Source organism: Rhagoletis pomonella, unplaced genomic scaffold (assembly GCF_013731165.1).
Source record: "Rhagoletis pomonella isolate Grant_MI unplaced genomic scaffold, Rhpom_1.0 Rhpom_scaffold_00006, whole genome shotgun sequence".
NCBI classification, from domain to species: Eukaryota; Metazoa; Arthropoda; class Insecta; order Diptera; family Tephritidae; genus Rhagoletis; species Rhagoletis pomonella.
The window spans coordinates 41317827-41328131 of record NW_023458560.1 but is presented as its reverse complement, the minus strand read 5'-3'; positions in this window follow the sequence as shown (position 1 = coordinate 41328131).

Sequence of the window (10305 nt, the reverse complement as noted above, 5' to 3'; positions counted from 1 at the left end):
TGTAATAAACTGTTGATGTTTTCATTCGATGCATCGAAAATATCGATGTTTTCATACGATACATCGATATCCATCGATACTATATTTCGATGTATCGAATCGAAAAAAACATCGATGTATTTTTTTGACTTGCATCCCTAGAGCTGAGTCGAGCTAAAGTACCAAGTGTTCCGCATTTTGCGGTGACACTGCAATTTGTTTTTTTTTTTGTTGTGGCGTTCCCTTTGTTTCGGTGTGGTTGTTGTTTTCTTCTTTGTTGTTTCTGATATATAATTACATATGTATGTATGAAAGTTTAACTTTTATTACCGGCCGTATCGCTTCAGCTTAAACGCAAAAACACTACTTGGGCGAGTTCTTTCAGACGGCTTCTAAAATTTTTACACAAACAATACAGTGCGCCTTTTGGAAACTGTTGTTCTTTCAATAACCAAAAAAGTTAGTCCCTGCGAAATAGGGGTTTGAAATATGGCCGCAGTAAGACATGTTTGTCATAAACTGTGACCAAGACCAACTGGTGGAAGCCATACGAATGGCGTTGATGGAACTTGGGATATAGGAATATGAAGAATAGAATTCCCTCTGAAACACCGCCCACGCCGACAGCGAGTATAAACTGCAACCTAGAAGTTGGGTTAAACTGGGCAACCTCCGCAGGGCGGAACCACCACACAAGTCTTCAGCGTTTAAGCGAGAAAGCGCATCCTGGAGAAGACGGAAGTTGTAGTACCTCTTCGCTCTTCTTTGGAGTCGGATCGGAGAGGAATATCTTCCTACAATGGGCATGAATTCGGAAATAGTTATTTGCCAACGAGGAACTGATCGTGGTGTAGGTCTGACTTCGGCAGACAGAAGCAGGCGCAATACGTAGGCAAGTAATGATAACGGTAAGCGTAACTGTATGATAATAGGAATGGTAATTGTAATTGTAATACTAATTGTAATGGTAATGGTAACGGTAGAGATAAAGTTAATTGTAGCGGTAATTATAATGGTTATGGTGATTGCAATGGTAAGGGTAACGGTAATGGTAATTGTAACGTAACGGTCATGGTTGCTATAATGGTGATTGCAATGTTAAGGCTAAAGGGTAATGGTAATGATAATGGAAATGGTAATAGTAGTAATAATGGGAATGACAATGATTATGCTGTAAAGTGCTGTCTTTAGAGCGGTGTAGCTATCGTATCTAAGACCAGATTTGAATTTGACTGCCACTTTGTGCGGCTAAATGCGTTTTCCGTTAATCAAACTAGCGCTTTTATCCTCCTATAAGGAAACTAGTTGAGCGCAACAATACGGTGGACTGCGTAGCCGTAGTTGGACTAAAAGAACCTCGATCGATGATCGATTTATTGATTTTTTTTTTTTAACAAACTTTTCCGCAACTTTCAAGCCTAGTCCAACAAAGCAATAATAATTCATCTCTTTTTTCGAATTTTTAATTTAATGAAAAACTAGCAAATTTTGTTTAACTCATTATTCAAAACGATAAAAATACTACATTGTAAAGGAAGAAATTCTCTACATAATTGGAGAAATCGATTGGTACAGTTTTTTGTATGAAAAATTTATAACCAGGAAATAATGTTACTCATACGCCACGTACGATTATCCAAGCGTAAGATCAAACTTTAAGGAAAACGATTGCGCGAAAGTGATTAGTCGGGGCGTAGTACATATGGGTGTGAAAATATTTATTCTCAATTCGATCAATTAACAGCAAATTAATCTCTTCGATATTTCATGCGATTATATAAAACCTAGAGCCCAGTAACACACACATGTATGTATATGTACTACAAATGTAAGTAAAAAAAATATTTATACGAATAAAGTATTATGCCCGGTTGTATATAAACTCATGGACAAAAGAATGTTTACTCATTTATTTTCAATAATTTTAATTCAAAATATAGTTCGTTCCAAAAATTTATAATAAAATAAAGGTTTCACGTCGCTAAAAATTGCCGTGGATTTTTTAGAACTTTTTTGTAGGAGGCGTTGAGCACCCAACTCAAGCAACTGATCAACACCTTAGACAAAAAAAAAATTTTTAAAGACTTGAAACTTGCACTTTATTGTACTAAAATTTAATGGGCTATAAAACTACATACTCGAAAATTCTGAATATTTGATTAACATTTTTGAAGTGAAACTTCTTTAACGGAAATCATGCAACGGAAATGGTTGGGCATGAAACAAGTGCTTCTTGAGTGTATGCACATGGTATTAATTTAACAAAAACGTGCTAATAAAAGGTTAAAGAATGACACTTAGAAAAAGACCAATACAAGAATGAAAGTAAAGGTGACTACGTGCATAGATAAAGAAAAGGATAAAGGCACAGGTAAAAATAAAAACATAAACAAAGATGCGTAAAGATAAATGCAAAAATGAAGACCAAGGTAAATATAAACACTTTTTTCAAGGGGAATATGTAGATGAAAAAAAGTATAAACACAAAAGTAAAAACAAAGATAAATATAACAAGTAAGAAAGTCAAAGTTCGGGTGGAGCCGAACATTAAATACCCGCAAGTATTAAATATATGTTTTTTCACCTTTCCGAAAGCTACCGCTAGATGGTAAGCCGAGGTGTATCAATTTTGAGTAAATTAGCGTCCTTCAATTTCGAAATATTGAAGTTTCAAGCATTTCTTAAATTTACCGTTATATGAGAATCGGCCGTTATTTTAGTCCGATTTCAATAATTTTCAACGTTTTGCTTACACGTGGCAAGTACAATAGCCATACCGAGTTTGGTACAAATTGGTAGAACGGTTACCGATATACTTATATGTGATCATAAGTGGGCGGTGCCACGCCCATTTTCCAAAGGTTTACCATAATCGTATTTCTTGGTAAAGAATTGTTGCAAGCATCAATTTTGAATAAATTAGCTTCAATATTTAATGATTTATCGAAGATTTTGTATATCTCTAAATTACCGTTATATGGGATGTGGGCGTGGTTATTGTCCGATTTTAAAAAGTTTCGGCGGTTTTTTATGCTGTGCCAAGTTTGGAAGAAATTGGTGCAGCGGTTACCAAGATGTACACATGTAACCATAAGTGGGCGTGGCTACGCCCATTTTCCAAAAATTTATAATATTCTTATTTTTCGTCTAAAACTTATTATAAATATCAATTTTGAGTGAATAATCTCCAGTAGTTACTAAAATATCGCAGTTTTCGTATTTCCGAAAATTACCGTTATATGGGAAGTAGGTGTGGTTATTGAGCGATTTTAAAAATTTTCGGCCATTTGGTATGTTATGCGAAGGCCAACAACTGTGCCAAGTTTGGAAGAAATTGGTGCAGCGGTTACCAAGATATACACATGTAACCATAAGTGGGCGTGGCTACGCCCATTTTGCAAAAATTTATAATATTCTTATTTTTCGTCTAAAAATTATTGTAAATATCAATTTTGAGTGAATTATCTTCAGCAGTTACTAAAATATCGCAGTTTTCGTATTTCTGGAAATTACCGTTATATGGGAAGTGGGCGTGGTTAAAGTCCGATTTCGCCCATTTTCAATACCATCAATCAATATTTTTCTATCGAAAAACTCTGGTTCTCTTCAGGAGATTTTGAATAATAATACACAATTGTTTATTTAACCATTTTTTAATACTAACGATTTTTTATTGGTCCGCCCATTACATTTTTCGGAGTTTTTGTGGGTTTTTGGCGGACCTATAAATTATGGTTGCGATGAAAAAATGGTTAAATAAAGAATCGGGTATTATTACTGAGAATCTCCTGCAGATAAAATAAGAGTTTTCCGACAGCTAAATATTTATTCTTAAGAATTCTATACCATTTCTACAAAAAGTTGTTGTTTCCCGATATAAAATGCATGGAAAATTTTGGGCGCTTTGAGCGACCTCTAAATATTTTTTGATTTGAAAATAAAAAAATGGGGGTATATTTTTTCGGTATAGAACAATCCTAGGAGGTGAGAGCATAAAAATTTCGACTTTTTCACATGCGTTTTTGGACCAGTCTCATTTCTCATACATATGTATGTATATTGACCGGTTCAAACCAAATCATAGCAGCTTTAAGAGTAATATCCCTGCGATTTGCGTTTCGATTACTCGGTGTTGTTAGCCGCCACACTTTACATGTTTATAACATTTATAACATACATGCTACATGTGAACATCAAGGAAGCAATAAAAGTCAACTGCGGAAATAAAAATCAATGACCGATTTATGAAACTTGCAAACAAAAGAAAATATTAATTTAGAAAAAAAACAAGTAGATATTTAATTTGAAAATCTAGCTTACCATTTCAAAACATATTGCCCAGAAAAAGAGATTTTTAGGCTGTCCTTCTAGCGACGATTTCGAAGACTATTTGGTCTTGGGTCTCTGACTAAACTAAATTTAAAAGCAGAAAGCGGTGTACACTCGTAAAATCTCTCGTGGAATCTTTGTATTCGACCGTCAGCAGTCACCGATATCTGCGAACTGAGAAGAATTTAAGAAGAGTAACAACAGGACTGGAAAAGAGCGATTGAAAGGATTGGCGCTACTCAATATTCATAGAGATGTGCAAATCAGCAGTGAAAAGGTACATATGTCTTAGATATTCTGGCAAAGAAAAAAAGGAGAATGGACATAACTCCTTAAATACATTGCTTTGGTTTGTTGAAAGCATAAATATATTCAACTTTCATTTCTTTTATATAAATGCCCATTTGAAAATAAATAAATAAAAAATTAAAAATATTCGTGAAAATGCCAATTTTAAGTAATTCAAATTAATTAAATTACGGTATTCGAAATGAATCATACATTTTCAATTTATTTAAAAAAAAAACAGTTTAATATAAAATAATATTGCATGTGTGCACCCATTAGCGCACACAAGGGGTGGGTTTTGGGGTTCAAACCCCCCCTAAAGCTAATAACCTCAAATACAATCTGTATCTTAAAGCTAAGAATCCAGCTCTCAAGGAAATTATAAGAAATATTTATTATAGTTTCTGTTGCTTGAAAAAGCGCTTTGCTTTTGCTGTAAATTTTCATGAGGGAATAAATAAACGAGCATTTTTTTTCTTGAGAGCTGCAAACTGATTTAAGAAATTTTGGTTGAAGAAAATTTCTTTCCCATTTCTCGTCCGTCGTTTTATATGAATTTTTCGTTTTTCTTGAGAGTTCAGCTAATTTTTTCGGTATTTGAAATATTAAAAAAATCGTGAAAAATCACCATCTCTATCGAAAACCAGAAATCGAAAAAATGAACATAGAAGTGCAAAAATTCATGGAATCAATAAATTTATTTTTACTGACTCTTTTTAAAATTTTTTATTAGGTACTTTGGAAAGTTGAGCGCATATTGAGTTTTTAAGGAAAGAACACAACCGACTTCAATTCTCAAATTTAGGGGTACCGTTAATTTCTTCATGATCCAATCATCGGATCTCTAAAACAAATTACGGGACGAACCTTGAGGTACTATCTTTCTAATAAAAAAAGGATTATTGAAAACGGTTCACGTGGTCCAAAGTTATGTATTCCGGCGAGATGATAACCTCCCTTTTTTGAAGTCGGTTAAAAGCGTTTGAGTTCTGTTAATCTGTAAATAAAGTGCAGTTTAAGAATTTTCAAACGTTTATTTATTTATTACATACTGTACATAAAACTTGCATAAATGTATTTTAAAGAGGGTATTATCTGAAGCAAATTTTCAGTATTTTCCGGTGATATATCTTCAGAAATATAAAGCCCCCCCTAAAATATATTCCTGTGTGCGCCCCTGTATGTACCAAATGAAAAAATTAAATATTTGAAAATGCACTTTTAATTAATTAAAATTTGTCTAAGCCAATAAAATCAGAAAGACGAAATTCGAGATGTGGTCGTGTGTATATTAGTCTTGAACAAATGATTTTGTGGAAAATAAATACTGCAAAATTTTCAAGAGTGGAATTCAAGGATAAAATTTTAAAAGGACACTTTCAATACCTTTTCGTCCTTATAGACCAAAAATTGTAATCCTTTTTAATTTTTCAGAATTTACTCTCTTGTTTCGTTACCAATATTGTTATTCTACATTGCACTGAATTTTTTAAATAATTTTTTTAATCAATCATAAATTTGAAATTTCGAAGTCCTTAAAAAAAATACTGACGTGAGATATAAAAACTAAAAACGCAGTTTTACTATCTTTGGCCGCTAGTTTCGCGAGTATAATGTTGGTTTTAAACAAATGCCACACATCTCTACTTAATACATACTACATAATATAATATATATATTCTATTATACAGGGTGTCCCAGAAGTAACGTGCCAATTTCACAAAATCCACTTTCACTAATTCCGGTAAGTAACATAAAATAATGTCAGAAGCAAGTAATTATGTACCTTTGTACTATTTAGCTTGTCATTTGACGGTAATAAGAGCAAATTCAATTTAAATCTATTAAATACATTCTAGCGTGTCTCAGTCCTTTACCCACAAAAGCGGCTATAACTTTTTTTTCTATTCAAAACAGTAAGTGTGGCACCTTTCTGAAATCTTTATTAAATGAGCAATTTTATAATGTAATGTAAAGTTATAGCTCAGTACATTTTTTTCACCCGAGATAGTCAAAGTTGGGGAAGAAAATATCAAAAAGTTAAAAATCCAGAAATAGTCCTAATTTTATGATGGTTCCTTAATATATTTTAACTACATTGAGTATGGAGAGGCAACTATCTGGAAGTATTTTACATAAAAAATTTACTAAGTATTGCCCGGTTTGTAGTTGCAGTTAAAGAAAACACATGAAAAGGCACGATTTTTTTTAAATTCGAAAAAATGTAAATATTTCAAAAACGGTGACACTTTTACCTGAAAATTTTTTGTTTATCAGTGAGCTCACCTGCCCACCTACCTTCCCCTAAAGTTTGGCACGTTACTTCTGGGACACCCTGTATATGTATGTGTGAACATTTAAACGCTTCAATTTTATTTTTCGGTATACGAGTATGTTGTTTAGTTTAGTATTTAAACAAAATTAACTTATAATTAAAATTACATGCTAGTATTTTTGGCGACAGCAACTGAGGCCTTACGCTACAGATTTAAGTATTTAGTATAAGGGTAAGGCTTCCTCAAGTGGGCACCGAATTTACCAACATTAATATTTTTCAATGATATTCAGGCAGCGCCGAGTTTTGTAGTCGAACAGTACACTGTGTAATTTTTGTTGCAAAATTCCAAATAGTTTTTTTTTAATAATTTAATAAATTTTTTTTTACACCAAAGTTGAGTAAATTTACAAATTTTTAAAATATTTTTATGAGTATGCAGTTTTGTAGCCCATTAAATTTTAGTATAATAAAGTGCTAGTTTTAAGCTACTGCAAAATTGCGTTGATTTTTAATATTTTTTATGCTGACGGCCTTTTGCACCTTTTTCTTGTGGAAGAAAATGCGCAAAACCGTTTTTAAAGAAAATTAAAAAAAAAATTAACGCCGTTTTTGCAATCGCTTAAAACTTGTACTTTGTTATACTAAAATTTAATGTGTATGTGAAAAATGTTTCAAGAAAAAAAAATTTTTTAACATTTATTTTAGTAGAGAATTTTGATGTGTGTATGTGTTTTTTTTTTTAATTTTTTCCTCGCCGCATTTTCGAGATATTTGGAAAACTATTAAATCGATTTGTTTTTGTTTTTGTGCTGTACAGTTTTTCAAAATGTATTAATCAAGCTCAAATTTGATGTTTATTTATTATTTAAGTTTATGCATCAACCTTAAAAATTTGAAACAAATCAAACAGATGAAGTGTGAACCCCGTCCCCCAGCCAGCAAGAAAACGTACATTTTACGAACATTATGTTTTACGAGGGATTCTCGTATCGCCAAAAAGTTAGAGAAAAGCTCGTAAACGATAAAACAAAAAAATATAATAGAAAGAGGCTTGTAGTAATTTGTCAGCACAAGAAAAAATTTTAGTTTTGTTGACAATTTTTCTTCAATCACAATATTTTATAAGTAAGTAGTTTGTTAAATATTCAATATAAGTAAATTATTAAGTATGTAATTTATTGGCAGACTGGTGCAAATGCAAAGGACGATCTACCACTTTCTTTTATAATTAAACTTCTTGTAAGTAGCTACTACATATGTAATTCAAAAATACAAATTAATTTAACGAGTTTTGCAATTCTTTCACAGGCTGCGCGGAGCAACACTAAAGAATTTAAATATTTTAAATGTAGATAAATATTTAAGAACGTGCTGGTGGAAAATTATTATAGATGAGGTAGCAGAACTTTTCTCGTGGAAGGGAACTGGTACCAAAAGCAGAGCTATTGGTTTGGCAACGACTGCGGCAATAAGAAGTACGGATATTAATATTTTTTACCACTTTTTACTTAATTAAATTTTCCGATTTCCAATGTAGTTTAATCTTTCACTTTATTTTCTTAGGTGCTTTTCGTCAAAAATTTAACTCCGACGAAGAAGTTTTTATTTCCGTTGCAAAGAAGCACTTCCAATATGCACACGACCGGCAAAAAAAAATTGCCAGCCTATCGGCAAAAATGATAAAACATAAATTCAGCTACTTTATAATATATATTAAACCCCTCTTATTTAATTGTTAATTTGTTAATAGATAGTTCGTTAATATTTATTTATCTGAAAATATCTTCACATATACAGTGCCGGGAAAAAATATTGGCACAGAGAATTTTTCGCCATGAATGCAAAGCTTTTTATTCTGATTTCTTCTCTAATTGTTTTTTATAAAAATATAGTTAGTATGAATAGCTAGAAAACCTCTTTGTTTTTTGACAATTTTTTATACGCAGTTCCTTCCATACAAAAAAAAAATGTCGCACATAATTTGCATGGAAGAAACTGCGTGAAAAAATTGCCAAAAATCAACGCGGTTTTCTGGCAACTTTAAGCTTGCACTATGTTATACTAAAATATAATGGGATATAAAACCGCATACTTAGAATTTTTCTCAAAAATCTGATTTGAAAGTAGGTCTTCATACTAACTATATTTAAAAAAAATAATGTGCGAAAAGAAATTCAAGTAAAAAACTTTGCATACATTGCGAAAAATTCTCTGTGCCAATACTTTGATCCGGCACTATGAATATTTATTAATTATAATTCCATTTAATAAAAGAACTACAATAATTTGAATTAATTAAAAAACGCTTTTAACGTAAATTAATCGTTTACGAGACTCGTTTACAATTAAAAAACGGACGTAAAAATATTCGCATACGAATGCTTTTTCGATCCGTTTACGACTGTTCGTAGGCGATGCACAATTTAAAGCGAAAAAGTGCTCGAAAAAGAGTCGTAAACGGCTATCATAAACGATTTTTAATCCGGTTTTTCTTCGAGAAAATATCCAATTACGAACTTGTTTACGATGATTTTGCTGGCTAGGCCGTTTTGGTATGGAACACCCCATATACATACATACTCGTAATTGCAAGTATTTATGTTTACTAAAAAACAATTTATTAATCTACTAAAAAACTGGTAAAAAAAAATCTTTAGAAAATATTTTAAACTAAATAGCGGCTTTGTAAATCAAATTTAACAAGAACACGTTCCGAACTTTAGTCTGCCTAACCGATGCGCTTTTAGAACTCCAGCTCAGTCTATGGCGGCAAATATGGCTTAGCCTTGATTAGCATAAAAATTAAGTCTGCTGTTGACAGCTGCAAAAGAGAGAGAAAACCAGCAAGAAACTAACGAGAGGAAGGCAAGTGAGACTACATAGGCGTAGAAGGGAGGCACTGCTGATAGCTAAAAAAAAGGTGAAGAGAACGCCTTAGTGCCGCATGTGGATCGAATTCCAAGAGAGATCAATCTTGTCAATAGAAAAAAACATACAACAACATCGAGGCACAACCACCAACTAAAACCACATATTTTACATGTCTATACATAAATAAATATTTTTACATCAGTTAGCTTAAAATGTTTTCAAGTATGTATGTATGCACGCTCATTCGCTTTACATGCGATAGTGTCGTATGGCAGCTGGCTAAATAAAAAAAAAATCTAGCTATAAATAAATGGCATTCAATATTGCCAAAGCTGCGGCAAGCTACTTACGTACATACATATGTAATGGCGTAGCTGCAGAAAACCAGTAATCGCTGGTATGAGCATGTAATTTTCATATACAGAAAGGAAGAAAACATAAAAAGACGACGTAAAATATTTAACACTTAGCACAAACACACTTACATACACACACACATTCATGTTTGTATATATATGTATGCATGTGTAGGCATTTATTGCCGCCAACAAACAGGAATC